Consider the following 21,902-nt stretch of genomic DNA (forward strand, 5'->3'; position numbering starts at 1 on the left):
CCCAAATGTAGGGACTAGCCCATGATCTTCATCTGTTTTAGTCCTGATTGCCATCAGGTCTTTACTCAAAACATTTTGACAGGATTCCTGACTTATTCTGTTGGTAAAATCCTTATCTATGTTTTTCTGGTCCCTTAGTGTAAGTAGTCCGTCATTATCATCCAGTGACTAAAGTGGCCCAAATCTATTTGACACCTCCAAGTTATAAAGTGGGGGATCGATAGAGTGGAAGGATGGTTTTCTTTCTGCCAAGTAGGATATTTGTTACAAGTAAACAATGGTTCTGTCGGGTATGAGCAAAACAATTACTTTGTTATACAAACTAATCAAGGAAAAATAAGAAATCAATCAAAGATGGACCACATAAATTATGAAGTACAGATGACGCGCACAGAGTAAGAGTACAAATCACGGTAAAGCCAAATTTAAAGGGTGAAATGCTGTTCTTTATATATAAATTGCATCATTTATATAGACACCCTATATCACTTGTAAGGCGAGGTTACCAAAGTAATGAACTGTAAAGTGAATCAGTGAGTCAGTGACAAAGTGACATAAGTGACAGAATTGTGCATAATATATACAGAGATTGAATACAAAAAACTTTTATGTACAAAATATACAAGAAGAGGGCCAGTATTAAGGAGAATCACAATTACACCGTTTCATGAATAAATCAAAGTATGTATAGAAACAGGTCTTGATTTGTACTCTTACTCTGTGCGCGTCATCTGTACTTCATAATTTATGTGGTCCATCTTTGATTGATTTCTTATTTTTCCTTGATTAGTTTGTATAACAAAGTAATTGTTTTGCTCATACCCGACAGAACCATTGTTTACTTGTAATAATCATACCCAGGTTCTGAGGGACACAGGGTCACCCCATTGTTTAGATATTTTAAGTAGGATATTTGGGCTGCTAAAAATAGCCCAAAGGAAGTACGATAATGTGCTTACCCCTTGCTCTGGCTAAAATTTCCCTTACCAGGGACAGAACACCAAAGGAGAGAATGACACAGTCCCCTGTCAAGGTTTTCCTGCTATTGCCAACCCAAGTCACACGCCTAACCATTTTGAATTCTTTAAACATTTCCCTAGTCAGTCCTGTTCTATTCCCAAGAAATTGGATAGCTTTGTTCATCAATGAGATCCATGTCTTATTTTCCCCAGAAAGGGGGGCTGGAACATTAGCCAAAATCACAGTGTAGGGGGTGGCTGCAGGGGGTAGATTTAAATTATGAGGAGCACCAGGGCTATCAAATGTATTGACGTAATCCGAACGTAACCTTGGTAACAGGTCACGTCCAGGTCGCGCCCCCACACCTGATCCTGGACCTCCCTTCTGTATTACATTAGGTGCTCCATCTTTTACAACTGAGCTACTATGAGTAATATCTTTCCCTGCCACATTATCCTTTTCCCTTTCACCACTCTGCTTATCAGATATTAATGTGGTATTATTTGAATTTACACCTAGAGCCTTTGTTGAGAGACTATGAGGGCCCAAATTAAAAATATTACCCTTTTGCATTATAAGGCTCTGATTTCCAATAACTCTTTCCATGCCTACTTTAATTTTTCCCAATCTAGCTTCTAGGGTATAAATAGACTGTTTAAAATACTGTGTTAGGTCCACGATTAAGTTTATCATTTTCTCACAATCATTAGAGGGACAGTTATCTTTATTTTTTAAACGGGGGGCATTATCTGTGCCCTTTGGGGTCTGGGAGTTAGCTTTTTTCCCCTGTTGTTTTTTTAGGATGGTGCTTGGATGGCCTATACTCTAGAGTACCTGAGTGTACTTGTGGAAGTTTATTTATAATTGTACTTGGGCTTGGGTCTTTGTGACGGAGACAGGATTTCGGAATCCAAATCACTGATCAGAATCTCGTCAGGAATTACCTGAATACGTCCATTTTTAGAAGGGTATGAATTCGGTGTTCTCAAAACACAAGCTTCACCTGTTTCAGCATTGGTTAGGGATGTAGCCTTGCTACTAGTTATTAATCCCTGCGTGTCCACATTTAAAGATTCTTCAACGGAACAAATCTGTTTTTCTATCACACCAACTGCTCCCGTAAGATAATTTAACAAGGTCATGTTCACATCCTTGGGCTTACTAGGATGTTTCACAGAATTATTTGTTGTTCATTTTCTTTTCCCCATAGTAAATCACTCTACGAAAAAGTGGTCACCCTTTCTTAGCTATTTAACCAGAGTATGTAATACCAATACTCCCCTTGTGGGGGGCGTGGTCTGGCCACGAAGGAAGATGGCCGCCTGAATGTGAGGCTCCACTGCGAGAAGGACCCTTGACGAAGATGGCGCACTTTACACCTCAGCTATGATCACCCCTGTGACAGCTATGCCTTCCTACAGCAGCGCTTTTACTTGTGGCTGAATTTCAGAGTCGAACAACCATTTTTAGGGTTAATTCTGACTGAAATACTTTCAGCTCCGGCAAGCACGTCCTAGGCCTCAGAAGCCTCGGCTCTTGCGCAACCTTTTGTGCTTCCATTAATGTGTGAAATGTTAAAGTTCTTCACTGTTTTTTCTTTTTTTTATATTCTCCAACCTTCGTCTGCCAACAACTGCAGAGAGTAAAATTCAAGAATGGAGTTCACAGGTCAACTAATACTTTTTTATCTCCAGTGACATTCATCTTTCAGATAGACTGTTACTCCTCATTTCAAAGCGCCCTTTCATGTTGGTAATGCACAATATCTTCACTTAATACCACCTCACTGACCAGTGGAAATATCTTTCCGCCTATGAAGTATTATTTATGAGGAATTTCTATGGCACATTATGCGTTTTTTTGCTCAATGATGTGAACACACTGTCAGCTTTATATTGCATGTTATGAAGGTCTAATGATTTTATACACAATGCAGTAGAAGATTGAGCTCTTTTTTTTCTTATAATTTGTATCTTACTAGTTTCTTATGCTTATGTCATAGGATGCCATACATTGTCATTTGTGACTGATTATTTTTGTCATTATTATCGGTAAGAGACTAAAATATTTATTTACGTGAGCCTACAGGATTAAGTGTGATAAGTTTACTCTTTCACCCTCATATTAACCCCTATGTGCTCCAATTGTTTGCATCTGATTGTTAATCGCTTCTTTTGTGTCTGGTTTTTTCAACACTCTGCGGACACATTTTACAGATGTCTAATCACAAAAATTACAACAAAAATTCTAAATTGTCTCCTCCTGTAGACACACATAAGCACCTACTAAAGGTTCACCCCCATCACCACCTACTTCATCTTTGGTCAACTCAACCGCTGAGTCAGCAGCAACTATGAATTGTATTTTGCAGGAAATTTCAACTATTAGTTGCCGTCTGACAGAAATGGATAATAACATTTCCTCCCTCACGAGAGAAACCAAATCCATTAGAGTGGATATTGCGCAATTTCATCAAAAAACTGATGGGCTGGATCGGCGATTAACTGTAGTGGAAAACAGGCTTGACAGGGACCAGGATTTTCTACTTCTTCGCAGTAAGCTTGTTGACTTGGAAGATCGCAATAGAAGAGACAATGTTCGCTTTGGATTTCCGGAGTAAATTGAAGGCCAAAATGCTCGGTTATTTCTATGTAAACCAAACCTGGATTCTCGACCACGGCCTCTAATTGCTTGTTTTCTGAGACATGAGCAAGTCAGACAGATACTAATATCAGCTCGCACGCAAAGATCTTACATCTATGATGGTTATCAATACATATGGCAGCTGACTTCTCGAGAGAAACCAACGAAAGAAGGAAACTATTCTTAGCTATGCGACCACAACTGCGGAAGTTGGATATCAAGTATGGCCTGTTTGACCCAGCTCGCTTCCGCCTTACTAAAAATGGTGAATCACAAGACTTTTACAACCCTGAAGACTTACAGCAGTTTCTAGACAGTTTAACAGTTCAGGATATGGATGTACAACATATTTCTCATGAGCAGTCTGGTCAAAGTTCTACACAACCTCAACAGTCGACAGATAAAAGGCGTCGCAATCTTGGGGATGTGTGTCCTCGAGGTAGAGAAACAGAGCGACCTTTTCGTACACACGAGGAACAAGCGTCCGCCTTGCAGTCTGTAATTACTACCACACAAGATCAACGTAGAGATAAGTCCAGATCTCCCTTAAAATCTGCTCCAAATGGAGAATGAGTTGAGTCCCTATTTATTATCCTCATAGTTACGGTCTTAGTTAATATCATTTTATCAACTTACCTGACTCTTTAAGTTCAGTTAATACTTACTCCTTGTGTTTACTTACATCTTACTCTTCAGCCAGAAAGATGAATAAGTTCTACTTATATTTATTATAGATGATTATAATATATTACTGAGTGTTTTTCCTTATGGATATACTTACTATGTATTTTAATAGGTATCTTATTTCAGTCCCTTTATCAAACGAATTTTATTCTAAACATTATTTATAATTTTATTTCACATTGGTCATATGTTATACGCTATGATATGTGCTTTTAATGTATTACTATCTCACTTTTTAAGAACAGGCTCTTTATCCATCTTTACAATGCTGACATTCTTTCTTAAATAATACCAACGTTTTTTCTTATAGTTATTTATGAATTTAAGTTATCAAATGTCGTTTATTATGTAAATATTATGAGAATTGTATTTATGAATGATAATTTTAATAGTTTACTTTAACTACTGGTATTCATTCTCATTCATTTATTGCTTTTAGACCCGTTTAATCTATGTTTCTTAATGAAATGTGCTTATCCTCCTAACGCACACTATTATATGTATTTGGGTCACAGGAGTTTTCACTCTCTTGTCAGCTTTTCTAATTTATTGTCCTGGCTGATATTCATTTTAATTGTCCACCCTCCTTAAGGTGTCTGTACTCGTAGTGGTGCTCCAGTGAGCCCAGACCCGCGGTTAAAAGTTAAAAGTTGTAGGTAACAAATCTATATCAATTTTTTGGATTCTCTTTTATATTTTAACAGCCAGAAATATACTGATTACATAGAACATTTTGATCTCTCTAATATATAAATAAGAACCTTCTTTTACATTTTCTTATATCTCTTTCTCTATTATTCTATACAATACTTTATTATATTCTTTATTTGCTTCTTTATCACGTTTGTCCTCCATAAGTCTTTTTCTTTTCTTCTCTTTTTCTTTTCATATACTAAACTTTCTTAACCTGTAAATCTCTTATTTTCTTACACTTTTCTATTTCTTATCAACCAGAGTACACTCCCTTCCCATATAGCCCTATTCCCTCCCATTGTATTCCTACCTCTTATTTTTCCCATATTTGACTAGTACATTGATTCCCAATCCCTTTTGATTGTATCCCATCATGGCTAATATTCATCCTTTATCTACCATTACTTGGAATGTCCATGGCCTCACTCATTACATTAAACAGAAGAAGGTACTTTCTTATTTACAGTCCAAACATTTAGACATAGCTTTATTACAAGAAACGCACCTCGATGAGATTGAATCCGACAAACTTTGCAGAGATTGGGTGGGGAAGGTCATTCATAGCAGCATTCACAAAAATGACCCCACAGATACTAATCCTGTCCGCAAATGTGGAGTTGCAATTCTTATCCGCAGATCACTTCCAGTCACGATCTCCAAGACTTGGTCAGATCCTGATGGTCGATATGTATTTGCCAAATTACGTATCGGGAATTCTTACATCTGTCTTGGGTCTATTTATGCTCCGATTGGCACTGAAAAGTCTTTTTTCCTTCAATTGAATCGCCTCCTCACAGAAATTGATGCCTCGCAATACCTCATTGGTGGGGATTGGAATTTGGTACAAGATCCTATTTTAGATAAAACTGGTTCATTTGATAAGGCCAATGCAGCGGATAGAGCGGTTTTAAATGACATATTTTCAGATAACGGTTTGGTTGATCATTGGCGTCTTAGTCATCCACAAGACAAAGAATATACGTTCTTCTCATCCTCACTTGGTACATTTTCCCGCTTAGACTATTTTATGATATCGCACAAAGCGGTTCAATTAGTCTCGGAATCACATATCCTAGAAGCAGCCTTGTCTGATCATTCTCCTGTCCTTTTATCTTTAGATTTAGGTCCATCCCGGCCAGGGTGTAAACCATGGCGTATGAGCATTCAAAGACACAGGACGCCCAAGGGTAAACTTCAGTTACAATCCCATCTACAGGACTATCTCTCTATTAACCAGGGTTCTGTCACCTCCAGCAGAACTGTTTGGGCGGCGGCTTAAGCCACTATTAGAGGGCAACTAATGCGCGATGCAGCACTTGCCAATAAGAATAATACTGCAAAGCAGACAGAATTAGAACGAGATATTCAACTCTATTCCCGTTTATATACGTCGGATCCTACCTTACATAATCGCACGTTATTGGAGCAAGCACGTATGTCTCTTAATAGTCTCTTTACATCCAAAGCTGAATTTGCTTTACAAAGGATGAAAGGAAGACATTACGAGCAAGGGGAGAAGGCCGGGAGGCTGTTAGATGCACAATTACTTCAAAGGGAAGCAGCAATGGCTATTGCAGCTATTCGATCGACTCAAGGTGACATACTTACAAGGCCCCAAGAGATAGTTAATGAATTTGCCTCCTTTTATCAATCCTTATATACTCCAGGTAGTCAAATAGACCTAGGTAAGATGTCCTCTTTTTTAGAGAAGGTGAGTCTTCCGCGTCTTTCTGATGATGGTAGAGCTCTGCTTGATGGTGAAATCACAAGAGATGAGATCTCTAAAGCCATTACTGCTCTGCCTTATCATAAAGCTCCTGAGGAAGATGGCTTCCCGGCTGAATTTTATAGATGGGCAGGTCATAGTATGATTGATACGTTACATGCTGCATTTCTTGAGGCTGATAAAGAATCATCATTGGGCCCTCTCTCTAATAAAGCAGTTATAGCTGTACTACCTAAACCTGGCAAATACCCTCTTTTGTGCGGTAGCTATCGTCCCATTTCTTTATTAAATTGTGATATTAAAATCTTGGCTAGCATCTTGGCGTCTCGACTCCGCAAAGTACTGCCTTCTTTAATACATTTCACTCAAGTAGGCTTTGTACCAGGGCGTTCTTCTCGGAACCATCTCCGCACCCTGGCCCACACCTTGTGGTCTGCTAAACATCTTTCAGAAGATACCTTGGCCCTTTCGCTTGATGCAGAAAAAGCGGTTGAGCGCATTGAGTGGGAATACCTTTTTACCATTATGCATAGATTTGGTTTGGGTGATCAATTCATCAATAAAGTGCGTTTATTATATGACAATCCCTCAGCTCTGGTTAATTGCCGTGGTTTTTTGTCCAATGCATTTCCAATACGGAGGGGAACATGTCAGGATTGCCCGTTGTCCCCCCTTCTTTTTCTTTTAGCTATGGAACCACTTGCTGCTACTATCCGTCAATCTGATGATATTATAGGTGTGCCTCTCCCAATTGGACATTCTAAAATCTATTTATATGCAGATGATATTCTTTTTACTCTTACTAATCTTCCTCGATCTCTTCCATCCCTTCTTCAAATTATTAATGATTTCTCCTCCATTTCGGGTTACAAAATAAATTGGGACAAAAGTGAAGTGTTACCCATTTCTAATGGCACTACAAGGGCAGTGATTCAGGGATTCCCTTTTCATTGGCAGTCCTCACATCTTAAATAGCTAGGAAATTTGGTCAACAAAGGTTTGGAAGATATGGTTGCAGATAACTTAGCTCCTTTACTTTGTCAAATGCAGAGGGATTTTGATAAGTGGAAAGCTCTGGGTTTATCTCTGTGGGGTAGAGTACAAGCTATCAAAATGGTCACCCTTCCTCGTTTCATCTATGTTTTAGGTATGCTTCCCCTCCAGATTCCTTTAGCTACCCTTAGATTAATAGATTCTAAGATTAAGATTTTTATATGGGGCTCAGCTAATCCACGTCTTGCTATAACAAAATTAAAAGCCCATCAGTTATGTGGAGGTATGGGTCTTCCATCCATTGAACACTATTCCCTTGCTCTACACATCTCCCAATGTTCTTATTTTTTGCCAGGAACTAAAGATGTCCCACAATGGGTTTCCTTTGAGCGTCATCTTTTATCCAAGAACTCAGATCTTTCTCTTTTATATGGTAGTGGCACTAGTTCTTTTGATCCCAAGAATCCGATCTTATCAGTCATGCACAAATCTTGGCAAAGGGGGCATCGTATACTAGGCTCAAACGCGCGTATTCATGTTAAGGCTTCTCTTTGGAACAATTCAGCTATCCGTATCAATGGTCGCACTTTATCCTGGCCTTTATGGCAAGCAGCTGGTATTTACTCCCCAGATCAACTTCTTCATGATGGAAATTTTAAATCATTTTCTCAATTATGTGAGGAATTTAATCTTCCTATACAACACTCCTCTAGATACTCTCAACTTCAACAATGTCTGAGGAAACACTTGGGATCTCCCCCTTGGGTGTTGCAGGTGTCCCCAATACTATCTTACCTAAATCTGTGGGGAAAGTTTAGAGGAGTGACCTTTATTTTCACAATCTCTCTCGTATGCTCTCCAAAATAAATGGCAATCTCATTTATCTATTTCATTTACGGCTTCTGAATGGGACAAGATACTGGAGGGATTACATAAAGGCGTTCGTGAAGCAAGGCTTACATTTTGTATATTTAAAATCCTTCATGAATGGCACTGGTCACCAACTAAGTTACATAAAGCTGGATTGCTTTCACACACTAATTGCTGGAGATGTTCCACCTCTGGTTGTGACATAGTTCATATCATTTGCGATTGCCCAGCAACAAGGTCCTTTTGGTCCTTTGTTGGCAAGACTTTACATTCCACAATGCCATTATCCTTACCATTTACACCTGCCACAATCCTTCTACATGATTTTCGACACTTTCCAAAACCTTCTAAATCACAAATACGTCTTCTACACACTGCATTGGCTACAGCTAAAATCTGTATTTTGCGTCATTGGAAGTCTCCTTCTCCCCCCTCTCAGGAAGAATGGCTGGTGGCAATGATGCAAACAGCCCTACATGAGCGCACAATTTATAACTTCAAGATCAAGTTGATGTATTTCTCCAGACCTGGTCTTCTTTTTTAAAAACTGAAATTAACACTGATGCCAACTCCACTCTCTCTCCTAATGCAAACACTTGAATTAACTAATTCATTATTTTATATTTTGTGTATTTCTTTTCTTTTTCCCTTTACTTTATCCTTCATCAATTTATTTCCCCCACTCCCATCCTCCTTCTCCTCCCTCCCTTCCTCAGGCTCTATTATCTCTCACTGTTCTCTTATTATCTTATTTACAGTTTATCTCTTTTTTCTTCTTTTCTTCTTTCTTCCACTTTTCATATCAACTTTCTCCTCCCTTTTTAATTGTTGTGCTCTGATCAAATTATTTTACTTTTCTTGTACAAAGTCATTCTCTTTTATATTTAGATTCATTCATATTTTATATATTATAATATGTATAATATCCAGTTCTTATTCTTGTTCTTTATACCATATATCTACTCACTGATTCATTCATTTTAATATTTATATATAATATGATTCATATTTATCATCAACATATGTATTTAATCTTATCAATAATTCATTGTTTTAGTATTTCTGTGTTACTCTGTATTTCATGATAAAATTTAATAAAAAATGTCAACACAAAATACTCCAGTTGTGCATTCCTAAAGTACACTATAATACACTATAAATCGTTACCGGAATGCCCCCCTTTCCTCACATAGAATGGTTATAATTCTTACAGCTCCAGTATGTGTACCCCCAGATGCGGGATCTAATACACATACGGCCCTGCCACAATGGGCTGTGGTTAGTACAGACCTGTTACCTTATAGATTCCGTCCAGTGAAATGAAAAAAGTGCGTTGTGCTCACAAACAGGCAGGAATAGTTAACATAAATTAAAAATACAATAAAAACACGATCCCTAAATCTCAGGATCGAAAACAGTTGAAACTCATGACCCCCTGATCACAGAGACTAAAGTGCAGCATGCAATAACAGCAATAAACAGCAGTTTCTCCCCATATTCAAACACTAGCAGAACATACGTCTAATGAATATAAATTTGGCCCCTTCAATCTAAACAGGCTGAGAGTAACTCTACCTTTTATTTACTCTGTTGGTGCTTGTACACTTTTACCTATGTTTCTGTCAAATGATTGTCATAGCAAACATGTTTTACACTAGAAGGATGCTGGTTCAATAAATACTTATTAAAAATGTCCTCATCATTTATTCTGTGCATTTCTCTGAGACGAAATAACCAGAAGTGAGTGGGCGAAAGGTACTGTACTGTTTCCACGATCCCTAAGGATTTCGAGAGTTTTCATGTTCAGTGTTTGCCAGAAACTATTCGCTCCTTGATGAGGGTCGTGGGTGAATAGTGGCACTGTGAGCTCACTGGTCTATAGGCCGACATGTTCTGGGGGGGTGTCCGGAATCAGTCTAGACACCAATACCTTAGTTTATGTTGTCTAAACATGTAGATCCCATGTATTATTAGGAACTACACAACATGATGCCACCGACGTAGGTTTGGTTCCTATTTAATGGTTAAATCTGAGTAGTTCAGTCATGCTTTCTCAGAGACCCCTATTCACATTCATCCAGAGACATCTGGAGTGGGAAGGGTAAAATCCACTGCAGCTGAGGAGGCATATCCTATGTATTGGCTGCAGGTTGGTTCAAGCTTGAAGGATAAAATTTCCCAAACATTGTGCAAAACCTTATCTCTTTCCCGTAATACAAACTTTCATAAAACATGTCTGTCCAAAGTCGCGCTGCAGCTGTAGTAAATGCAAATGCAGCAGAGGAAGAAAAGCAGAAATGTGCTCTTAACATTTCAGAAAATAGCGGACATGCACTTACTATAACAGTGGTAGAATACGGCCTCCTGACATTGGGTGGTACCGTTAAATTTGTGATTGAGGCACACGAGGCATTCTGGACAGTGGTATTGTTGGATCAAATCCCCACCTGCAGATGCACACACATATTTGTTTCATTCTAACATTACAGTTGAGACACTTGAAGAATAATCTCCATAAGAAGCCATAGAAGTCCGGTTAACTTACCAAGAACATATTAATCGGTTTAAATGCGCCCTCCCTCATATCACAGCAAATGTGAGACTCGGTCCACTCAGCAGAGAAGGAGCGACTCGGCCGGTCCTAGCTGCTGACAGACCACATCCAGACGTTGATACATTGCCAGCAGCAGAATTACATACAATTTACAAAGACATTGTAAAGCTGTACAGAAACCTAACACACTTTGATATGTGAACACTTACAATTCAAACTACAAGGGTCACTCAAGCTTGTCAACCACAGATGACTGCGACAAAGATAAGCCCCCCAAACACTGATCGGAGTCATGGTAAGAATGCCCACTAGAAGTAAGCAAAATGCCATTTTGGATAGTACACAAAATAGCACAGCTTGAGACAGTGTTCCCTCACATAGGCCCGCAGGAAAAACACAGAATTCTGACAATTTGTTTACCAATATGGATAGCTCTCCCGATAGAGGATTGTACCACTTGGGGTACAGTCGTCGCTGTTGTTTATACCAGAACTCATGGTACCCTCTCAATAGTAGTTATACCAGCAGTATTGAAACAAATACAGTTTCTCTCACTGCAACAGATGTAGACTATAAATTTGACTCTACATTGAAAACACAAGCATTTCTGCGGTACGAACAAGAATATCCTCTCCCGAATGAAATTATGCCTCTAGATCAGTATGAATGCATCATTTACACTGACATATCTGCCCAGCCTGTTGTACGAAGTAAACAGCAATACAGTGCAGCTTGTGCAATTGTGACGAGATATATGCAGGATGGCAAGTTCCGTCATATAATGAGTATTTTCACTATTGAGGCCAGAATAGGTTTAGAGATTCCAAAGGTTGCACAATAAATCACAAGTTGCTTTGGGAACAGGTGGAAGAGCTGAAAAAAGGCTTGCCACAGGCTCATGTTATGCACACATTGAATCGTCAGCGTTTTGGCATGCACATTGAAGGGAATTCCCTGGCTGATGAAGCCACCAAGGTGACAGTGCGAACTGCTGTCGTTGCTGCAGTCACTCATTCTAGCACGAGGATAGACACACAGATAATGATTGCTGTCAATGCTGCGCGTAATAACAGCTCAGCCTTGCCAAAAGGTTTTCCACTCAAGTAGTCCTACAAGTTAGATGAACAAAATATTCTGTATGCTCAAATTCCAGCAGTGAAGGATAGAATAATACCAAATATGGATCGCAGATAAGGTTTAATTCTAGATACAAACAAGGGTCTGGGTTCAACACACTCAGGTTTACTGCAACAGTATCACTACTAAAACAACTTTGTTGATGGCCAGGTCTTACCAAACAGACCAAAGGCCTTGTCCTTAAGTGCGACATCAGGCTGCAGATGAAGGGTCGCACCGTAGCATGTCTCCCACAAACACCACTGCTGATATCAGACAGACCTCTCGGATGTGTTTATTTGGACCACTGTAGCCCATAAAATCTGATGGGGCTTACAGGTAAATCCTGGAGGAAGTGGATTCATGCTCTAGATTCCTGTGGGTTTGGCCCCAGTGCCTGGCTGACGCTCAAACTGTTATAAAGGATTTGCGAGTCTTTATAGGAACATATGCATTTGGCACATTACATTCCGATCATGGCCCTGCGTTAAACTCACAGGCTTACAAAGAAGTTATGGGAAGTTTGGCTGTAGCATTGCGGTACTTCTCTCTGTATCATTCCAAGGGAAATTCGATTGAGGAGAGGAAAAACTGGGACTTAAAGCAATCCTTAACAGCTAGGGTATTAGGATCAGGTGGCAGTTAGGTCAATCACCTATATTGGGTCCAGAGGGCACTTAATAACATGCCAAGAATTTGCCTGAGGGGCAGTACTCCATATGAAGTCCTGTTCGGGATTAGTGTGGTTACCTGACCTCGAATGTGGTAGCACAGTGCCGGATGAAAGATCATTTTACATCAACAATTGTTTGCCTGTTTAGCAGGAGCTCAATGAATTCTGGGCATTACATAGCAACATCCAAGTGAAATGCACTGCCACTGGGGAAGTGCAAGCTCTACCGGCAAGACCTGCCTGAGCCCTGAAGGTTGGGGATCTGTTCACAGAAAAGATTGTGGACAAAAAATAATTGGGGCCATTTTACAGAGCACCTGTACCTGTCCTGGCTGTTGAAGTAACAAGAACAGTACTTCTTCCGCCTCTTGCTGGCAAGAAAGAAAAGAGATGTGTCTCAGTTGATTTGATCGAACCACACTATGTGGCTGATACTGAATAGTAGGCCGCTCGGGCTCCTGGGAAGCCACCGATCTCCTCTCGCTACCATACAGGAAATTCAGACAGAAAGATTAATTACATGTGAGGATTCTACTCTACGAAACAAAGGAGTTGTCTACCTTGGGATGGAACTTGTACATATTGACATTGAACAACTTCAATCTCCAAATGACACACAGATCTCAATTCGGCCCAACACCGACATCTATGTGTATATGTCTCATACGGAGACATCTGCCAGTTCTACACAACCTGCTAAGCTGCCAAAGATATATCGAACTGTGTCTGGCTACTTCATCGATTTCTGTCTTAGGATAGCCAAGATTAAGGACTTGAACAAACCTCAGATCCCGTCACCTACACACCTTGGGGATTGGCTCGATAATACACACAGTGAGGATACATTAGATGCCATGCTACAGAATGGTTCTTACAATTCATCAGACCCCAATTGGAAAGGATTGATGGTCTGGCCTATCGACACAAATAGGTGCAAATCAAGATGCAGGGGTACCAACGAAGGGTTTAGTATTCATAGGACTGGTCCACGCTATGTACAATCAGAACACTTGGGAGTGGTGAAATCATACAGTATTTGTAAGTTATGCCTAGAGTGGCTAAGAAGCTCGAAACTGTCCCAGGTGAAACAACACTTGTCTCTTCTCCCAGACAAACTGATTCTCAAGTGTTTCTTGTTAGGTCCCCAGAAGCCACGTCAGAAAACGCTTCTTATAATCAAAAGGAGGCTGCTGAGAGAATACGTAAAATTGATAGGGTTCAACTAGAAAAGGCTTTGGCAGTGGTCGACAACGGCATGACCTCATTATCACCCAGGATTTGGATATTAGGCAACAATGTGTCTTCTGCAATTGATATAATAAAACAGGATTTGTCTATTCTTCAACATGGACATGGACAATCTCAATTGTGATCCATTCTATTATTGAGCTGGATGCTGTGATCACTGCGTTCTGGCCATGTGCCCTGGTGTTGCAGCAACAGTACGACACTGTTGTCCACATACAATCTAACGAAAAGTCAGATGGCAATGGCACAGAAAGATTTAAAATATACAATGCTGCACATTGAAAAATTGGACCAATTACCTTTTATCGTGGATGAGTCACCTTCCTTAGAATGGTGAATCCGTGGCTATATTACACTGCAGGTCATGAAATTCTAATTTCAGTACTGTCTACAGTATCACCAGGTAGGCAGGTATGAAGCATTGGGAGAGGAGTACATGAGCGAATCTTGCGAATTACCGTACAGATATAGATGCAGGAATGGTGAAACTGAAGTTTTTCTCCGTGGTTCCAACTGTGAAACTGATTTAAGTGGGTCTTTAGTTTGCAACTATATTTTACTTCACTGGGCTTGTAATGCTTTGGTTGCAAACCTATTGTGTCATTTGAAAGGATCCCCAGCTGTCGTGATTCATCCGCTGTTCAAGCTGCTTTCGAATGGAAGCTATTTGATGATGAATGATTGTTGTGGGATGATACCAGGCATTGCATATCTGGTCACAGTGAGTTCCAGAGTTAATTGTTCTATGCAAGTATTGTTTCCACTGACTGACCCACACAGTTAGGAAGGCAATGTTTTGGCCTTCATTGAATGTTTCCTTTATACGGGAAGAGTTTTTGGAGGGCTTCCGCTGGTCCTACTACTTGTGGTGGGTATCCTGGCTTTATTATTTCTGCTACGCAATGGATGGCTCAACTCCTAAAGAGATGGAAAAGGCACTGCAGGTGCGACGCTGCAGTGAATGCATGCTACTCCATCTGGGTACACCTGGGCTTCGGGAGCTAAACATGCATTTGTTCCTCTTATTCAGACCAGTCTCGATTGACTGCATCTTACCTGTTCTCCGCTATCTATCCTGCGGATATGAATGTGTGTTGGACATATGCCTGAGACTTCCATTTGTCGCGCCGCAAGACATAGACGTACTACTGGACCCTTTAAAGGCCCGCGTGTTACAGTGTCCTCAGCATATTCCATTTTGATGAATGCATTTTTGGAGCCGCGACAGAATGCTTCAGTTCCTGTTGGATCAGACAAGGGCTCTACAGCAAGTACACAAGTACCGAGTGTTTCCTCAGCGGCCAAGATGGGAACCGAAGATGATCACCTTTGCTCCATAGACGTGATGCAAGAGGTGTTACAGGGACCGACATCTGCAAATGCAAGCAACAGTGATGTTGCGTCTCCCACACAGGACACATAAATATTTGTCGCTATGTGTGGTGGGAACAATTCGGCCTTTATCCAAAATAAGCCAAATTGGAATTTGAAAACACAGTTTTTGTTTTATTTTTCTCTTCTGCTCTCACTAAGCCCTATGGCTTTCATAAGGCGCAGCTGGTCTAACAGTATATTGACTATTTAGAGGACTTATAGAGCTTTGTTCACTTTTGCATAATTTTTACCAAATATAATGCTTTTTAATTTTTTTTACTTGTATTTTAGCAAGGTTTTAATACATTTTCAAGCAGGCATATTGTTAGCATTGCTTAATATTGTCCTCAAGTCGGATGAGGAGTGGGTGTTATGAGCCCCAATGTACCCCAATAAAAGCCAAGGTAGTTGCACGACCTTTTACCCACATTTATCCTACCTAGGCCTAGATAACTGGTCTGTTGCTGACCTTTTACCTAGTTATGTGCAAAATAACTGTTGTGTGGTTTTCTTCTAAACTATCCTCATTTATCATGCATGAGGATTCTTAGTATCATATCTTAATCCCCATCTTCTGTATAATAACTCTGTACAAACGTCACCACTAATGTCAGCCTTGAACGACAGACCCACAGTACCATTAAACATCTCGGTAGAACATCTGATGGCATCTTTCGGGTATAAAAGAACTACATCTTCACTGGGCAACCAGAGGACAAAAACATTCATGCTGACATGAGACACTGAGGTCCTGCACGCAGTTCCAGCACACAGTGGTCGGACATCCCTTACGGAGTGTCCAACTCGAGACCAAGACTGGATCCTTCATTCTCTCCCATCAGGTAATGGGGTTGGTTCTTTCCTAGGGGATTCTTGGTTTTTACACCCACATACATGCTAGGTACACTTAGGTAGTGTTAGCATCTTTGGAGTATGCTTAGAGTACGGTTTTATATATATACCTGCATATATTCACTGTTGTAGCATCATGGTAGAATCATATCTTTCATTTTCTCTGTTGGTGCTTGTAATCTTTTACCTATGTTTCTACCTAATGATTGTTGCAGCAAACATGTTTTACACTAGAATGACGTTGGTTCAATAAATACTTATTGAAAACGTACCCATGGTTTATTTTGTGAATTTCTTTGAAATGATGTGAGCACGAGTGACTGAGCAAAAGGTACTGTACTGTTTCCACAATCGATGAGGGTTTTCAAGAGTTGTCGTATTCTGAGGTTGCCAGAAACTATTTAGTCCTTGGTAAGGGTCATAGGCGAATAGTGGCTCTCTGGTCTGTAGGCCGACAAATCCTGCATGGGTGCCCGAAATCAGTCTAAACACCAATCCCTTAGTTTATGTTGTTTAAACGTGCAGATCCTATGTATTATTAGGAACTACACAACACAGGTGTAGTCCAGTCATTGGTGCAGACTCTCTTTACCAGTTCCAGGGAATACCAAGGTAGTCCTTCTTTGGTCATCTCTCGAGTACAATTTTGATCTGAGTTCTACGTGCCAGGGGTGCTACTTTCATGCTCACAACTTGCTCTTGGGGGATGTATTGGCTACTAGCAACTGGGGTACCAGGTGCCTTCCCACCTGATGACTACTTCCTGCATTTTGTTGCATCTAGCTGTACAAAAGTGCACTATTCTGCCCACTCCCAAGACAGCAAAACCTTTCTCTCAGTGTGTGGAACTTGGTAGCCCACCCTAGAGGTGTGGCTACTTTAGGGCTATGTGCCCACACGTAAACTGATTTAGCCGCTGTATTTTCCTCTGTGTCCCTGATGCCAGCCTCTCTATCAGAACAATTGAGCAGCCCCTCTCATGTGTGCCCACCATTTTCCTTTAAACGGTGGCTTCCCCTTTGAAGCTAGCCTTTTGGGCACACAAGGTGAGCCATAGTCAATTGAGCAGTTGCCTCGGTCATCTGGGCTGTCAATAATGCAATTGGAGTCCTCGTCTGGGCCTCACACAAACAGGCAGTTGTAGCCCTTTTCTAGGACTAAATCAAACATGCAGTTAAAGCCCTGACTGGCCCCACAGCAGTCACACAGTTGCAGCCCAGCTGGGTAGCTGAGAAACAACAGTGCAACCATTTCTGCTAGGAACTGACAAGAAAGAAAGAGGTAGAGGAGATTGGCACTATGGTCCTCTGTAGTTATCTCTCTCTAGAAGGCTGCTCTTCATGGATGGCCCACAGTCTAGAGGGGTGCACTGGCCCACTCTTGGATATTCTGTCTTTCTTCAGGGTCGGGCAGATATCTTCTCTCTCTCTCTCTGTAGTCAGGCTAGCTTATAGGTGCTGCAGGTCAGGTCCACAGCATCTCCAGTAGTTTGTCCAGACTTCAATTGATGTCCCTTGACCTATGGGAGACTGGCTGCCAGCAAGACATCAGCTCTGTTGCACAGCAGTTCTTTGTACTCTGTTGACTACTCTGTTGAGCCCTCCCTTTCTTAGTTAGAATACATTTGGAACTGGAGTCCAGTGGGGTGATTTGAGTCCCACTTTTATGCACAACTTCTAGACAGTGAAGGTGTATCCACTGTTTCAACCGTAGAACCCGTTTGGGATGGTTCTCCTTATAAGTGACCTCTCGACTGCTGTTCACTTCAAGCTACTAGACACACATCAGGCAGCCCTGGAGCAGTCACCTTCCTGGAGAACCCACAAAAGAGGCACAAACAGGTGTGGAATGTCAGCAGCTGGCTATCAACAGCTTTGAGCACATGATTAGATTAGTGTGATGCCAGGGCTAAAATAAATAGTAAAAATACCAGAAAATTGGGCACTCAGTGTGGGTACATATGCCCATATACCATGCAGGGAATATTTCTATCTAAACAGACGCATTTTAATCTTACAATGTGTCAATTTGTAGTGATTCCTTCCTTCATTATGCATACTTTTAATATATTTATTGGCTTATTTTTCATGTCAGGTGGAGCAGTGAAAAGTAATAACTGAGTGGCTTTTGGGCAACAGTGACATCTCTGTTTTGCCATAAATCAACTGCGTATTTATTTAATTTGTTTGTTAAATAATATGATTCCAGAGTGAATGACACTATAGTTCAGCATCTGGCATTGGAATTCTGCATTCGGCCCGCACTTTGCTGTAACGGTGTGTGGCCCGAAGAATAGAGCCATGGGATTAGCTTCAGGGAGCTAGAGCAGGGGATCTCACAGCGAGTCTTGAAGATGGAGTGAATGGGAAGAGGCAGCATTGGGGGGATCCTATTGGATGTATAAAGAACACTGACGAGATGTGATGCTGAATGAACTGAAACAAATTAGGTGGACCTGGGAGTCAGGTGATCAGTTCAATAGTCTAGAAATACTTTGACATCTTGTGGATTTCCATTGAGTTTGGCATGACTGACACAAGGCGCAGGAGAGTTGAAAGTCATCACTTCTATTGTGGCTACAACCTGAGCAAGAGCAGCAGGGGAGTTTGTGAGTTCTGGTGCCTCATGTAACACTGACATGAACAATCATTGTGGGTGCTCCACAGTGTCATCCTAAGGATTTCAGGGCCTCTGGACAAGTCACATTTTAGGGCCCCAGTACAGAAAAAATATGAATTGCATTACCTATTTCCTGCTAATTCAAGCACCACGATGCAAAACAATACTGAATTTTATGGTAAACTTTAACTGGTTCACACAAAATATATGCCAAGCATAGATTCTTCAGATTACACTAGATAGAGATCAGAGTGAGAGGCACAGTTAGTCATAGAGGGAAATAGATGTAGCTAGAAAATTGACCAGACAGAGGTGAAACGGAGAGAAAGCTCACTATCCCAGAGGGCGCCTTGTAAGGTGGGGGGCTCTGAGCAACTGTCCACTTTGCCCATGAATTAAAACATGTCTGTTACTCCATACTAAACACTAGGCCTGGGAAAAACGTGGATTGCAACAGAAATGGGACAATTTTCAGTAATTTCGAATGATTCTTTCATGTGGAAAACCCATAATTACATGATTCTGCGTGCTCAAGTAATTAAAGATTATTTAGAGAAAAAAATCCTACTGCGAGAGCACATTTAGCGAGTCTGCATTTTGTGCTAAGAAAACAGTGCCATTTGCAGAATTTAAGTTGGGGGGAAATCCTCCCCAAGAGCCCCTGCGCGCACTCGCTGTTTGTGTTCTGTGACATTCACTGCCATTTCTTAGCTCAAACTGCATCCTTGCCTCCATTTTAGACCTGAGGGTCATTTTAGCACTCAGAAATAGCACAAGATGCAGAATTACTCTTTTTGTGTAATTCCGCATAATCTTGTAAAATTAGTAGGTAATTACACATGAGTATGCTAAATGGGATTACACTAGTCACGCCCACCCCTACTCAACATAAAGGGCACGCCTCTTTGGATGGGCAATCTCTTAGTTTCAGCCTGTACCTTAATGTCTCCTCTTCCCTGAGAAGATAAACAGTATCTTTTTTGTTGACAATCTGTAGACCCTCAATATACCACAGAGGCTCCTAAAAACAAGCAGTGGCATACAGAAGACCCATGACCCACAGAGGAAAAACAAACTCCTGAAATTGAGTCAAAGAAGTGTTGAATCTTAAGCGTTAACAGCTAGCATAGAGTAAAGGAGGCAAATCAGAGACATCAACAAGAAAGATAATACAGTTTTACAAGAAAAAGCAACAAAAGACGGGACTGTATGAAACCAATAAGCAAACAATAGGAGAGAACAGATTAGAAAGAGAACTGAAAGTTAGAGCCCATGTGTGTCCACCAGACTTGTAATCATGAATACAGGAGATACACTGGAACCTTACTAACAGAAGTCAAAGATAAAAGCAGACACCTTGGACAGACGTTGTCAGTCTTCTATGAAGCACTGTTTGCACCTCCTTTTACGATCAGAGGTAGAGGGCAAATGTTGCGAAGTTGTCTGCTGTTTTTGCCCTCACAACTTCCTCCAAGTGCATTATGACCATCAAAAACAGCAGGGGGGGGATATTCACAACAAACTTTCGGAGAGTGATGTTATGCCAAAATTAGTAATGCTGCGCTCAAACATTTTTTAAATACAAGGATGCTCTGCATTTTCAAAAACACAAGGAGATGATGTACAGAGGGCTGAAACTTTTCGGACACTCCCCCCAGTCACAGATCTGGGTTGAATCTATCATCATTTATTTGGCTCACTTTGCCACCTCAGTTCAGACCCTGCTATAAGCAAATCAGTCTGACCCTGTGCCTCATGGGAACAGTCCAGCCCGAACTGCCAAGCCAGGTCTTCCCTGAACCGGAAACAAGCACCCTGGGACTGGTTTCTGGGTAACACCCTTCATCAGCCAGGCTTGCTTGAATCCAGTGGCAAAGTGAGCAAGGGACTCACGTCTGGGCAAACCCTGCCAACTTAGGGCGAACAAAGCAAACACAAGGAGATAATGGACGGAGCGATGAAACTTTTCAGACACGCACCACTGTGTTTGCCCTAGCACTGGTGCTAATAAAGCACCCTAGGGCCAGCACAGGCACCCTTGCACCATGTTGCAAGGAAGCCTGCAATGCAGGAGTGATAGTTTATGTGCAGAAAGGGACACTTTCCAGCACATAAACAATATTCAAAGGCGATTTGCTAATTCCGTGGTCTTAGGGGCAGATTTATAGATGTGTCAGTTTCCTTTTGCCTGCTCCAAATGTCCTTGCGCCACCAAAGATGCGCTGTATTTACAATATAGTGCTCCATGGTGCAAGGATTACCAGATGTGTCAGAAATTCTGACGCATCTGTTGGCCCAAAAGTGACGCAGGGCTGGAGTTGCTCACGAAAGCACTGCACCACAACAGATAGCCCTGCGTCATTCCTTACGCCTGGTCTGAGCAGGCGTAGGGATTTTGACGCCGTGAAGGCATAGAGTGAAGCAGTGAAATGTTGTACATTTCACTGCCTCTAAATGTTGTAAATTTCACTGCGTCAGTTCTACATGGCTTTGTGCATGGGAACGCCTACCCTGCATACATTATACCTGACGCAGGTATAATGTGATCAGGGCTTTACAATGCCACACATCTCCCTAGATGAGTCATTTTGTAAATTGGCCGCATTGTTTGCGTCACCGTTGTGTAAAAAAAAGTAATGCAATGGCGGCGCAAGGAGGCGCAAGGGACTTGTAAATCTGCACCTCAGTTTTTGGTGCAGCCCTAACCTTGTAAATATGGGGCAGCTTCAAAAGCAATGGGTGTTGTCGCGGAACTTCCACTGTGGGCTAAGCGAAGCCTGAAACGGGGCATCATTTACAAAGTGGCATTAAGCCATGCTCAGGCTTACAGCCACTTTGTAAATAAAAAGAAGAGGATATCGCCACAGAACATCACTAAAGGTGATGTTCTGGTGGTG

Source organism: Triturus cristatus, chromosome 7 (assembly GCF_964204655.1).
Source record: "Triturus cristatus chromosome 7, aTriCri1.1, whole genome shotgun sequence".
NCBI classification, from domain to species: Eukaryota; Metazoa; Chordata; class Amphibia; order Caudata; family Salamandridae; genus Triturus; species Triturus cristatus.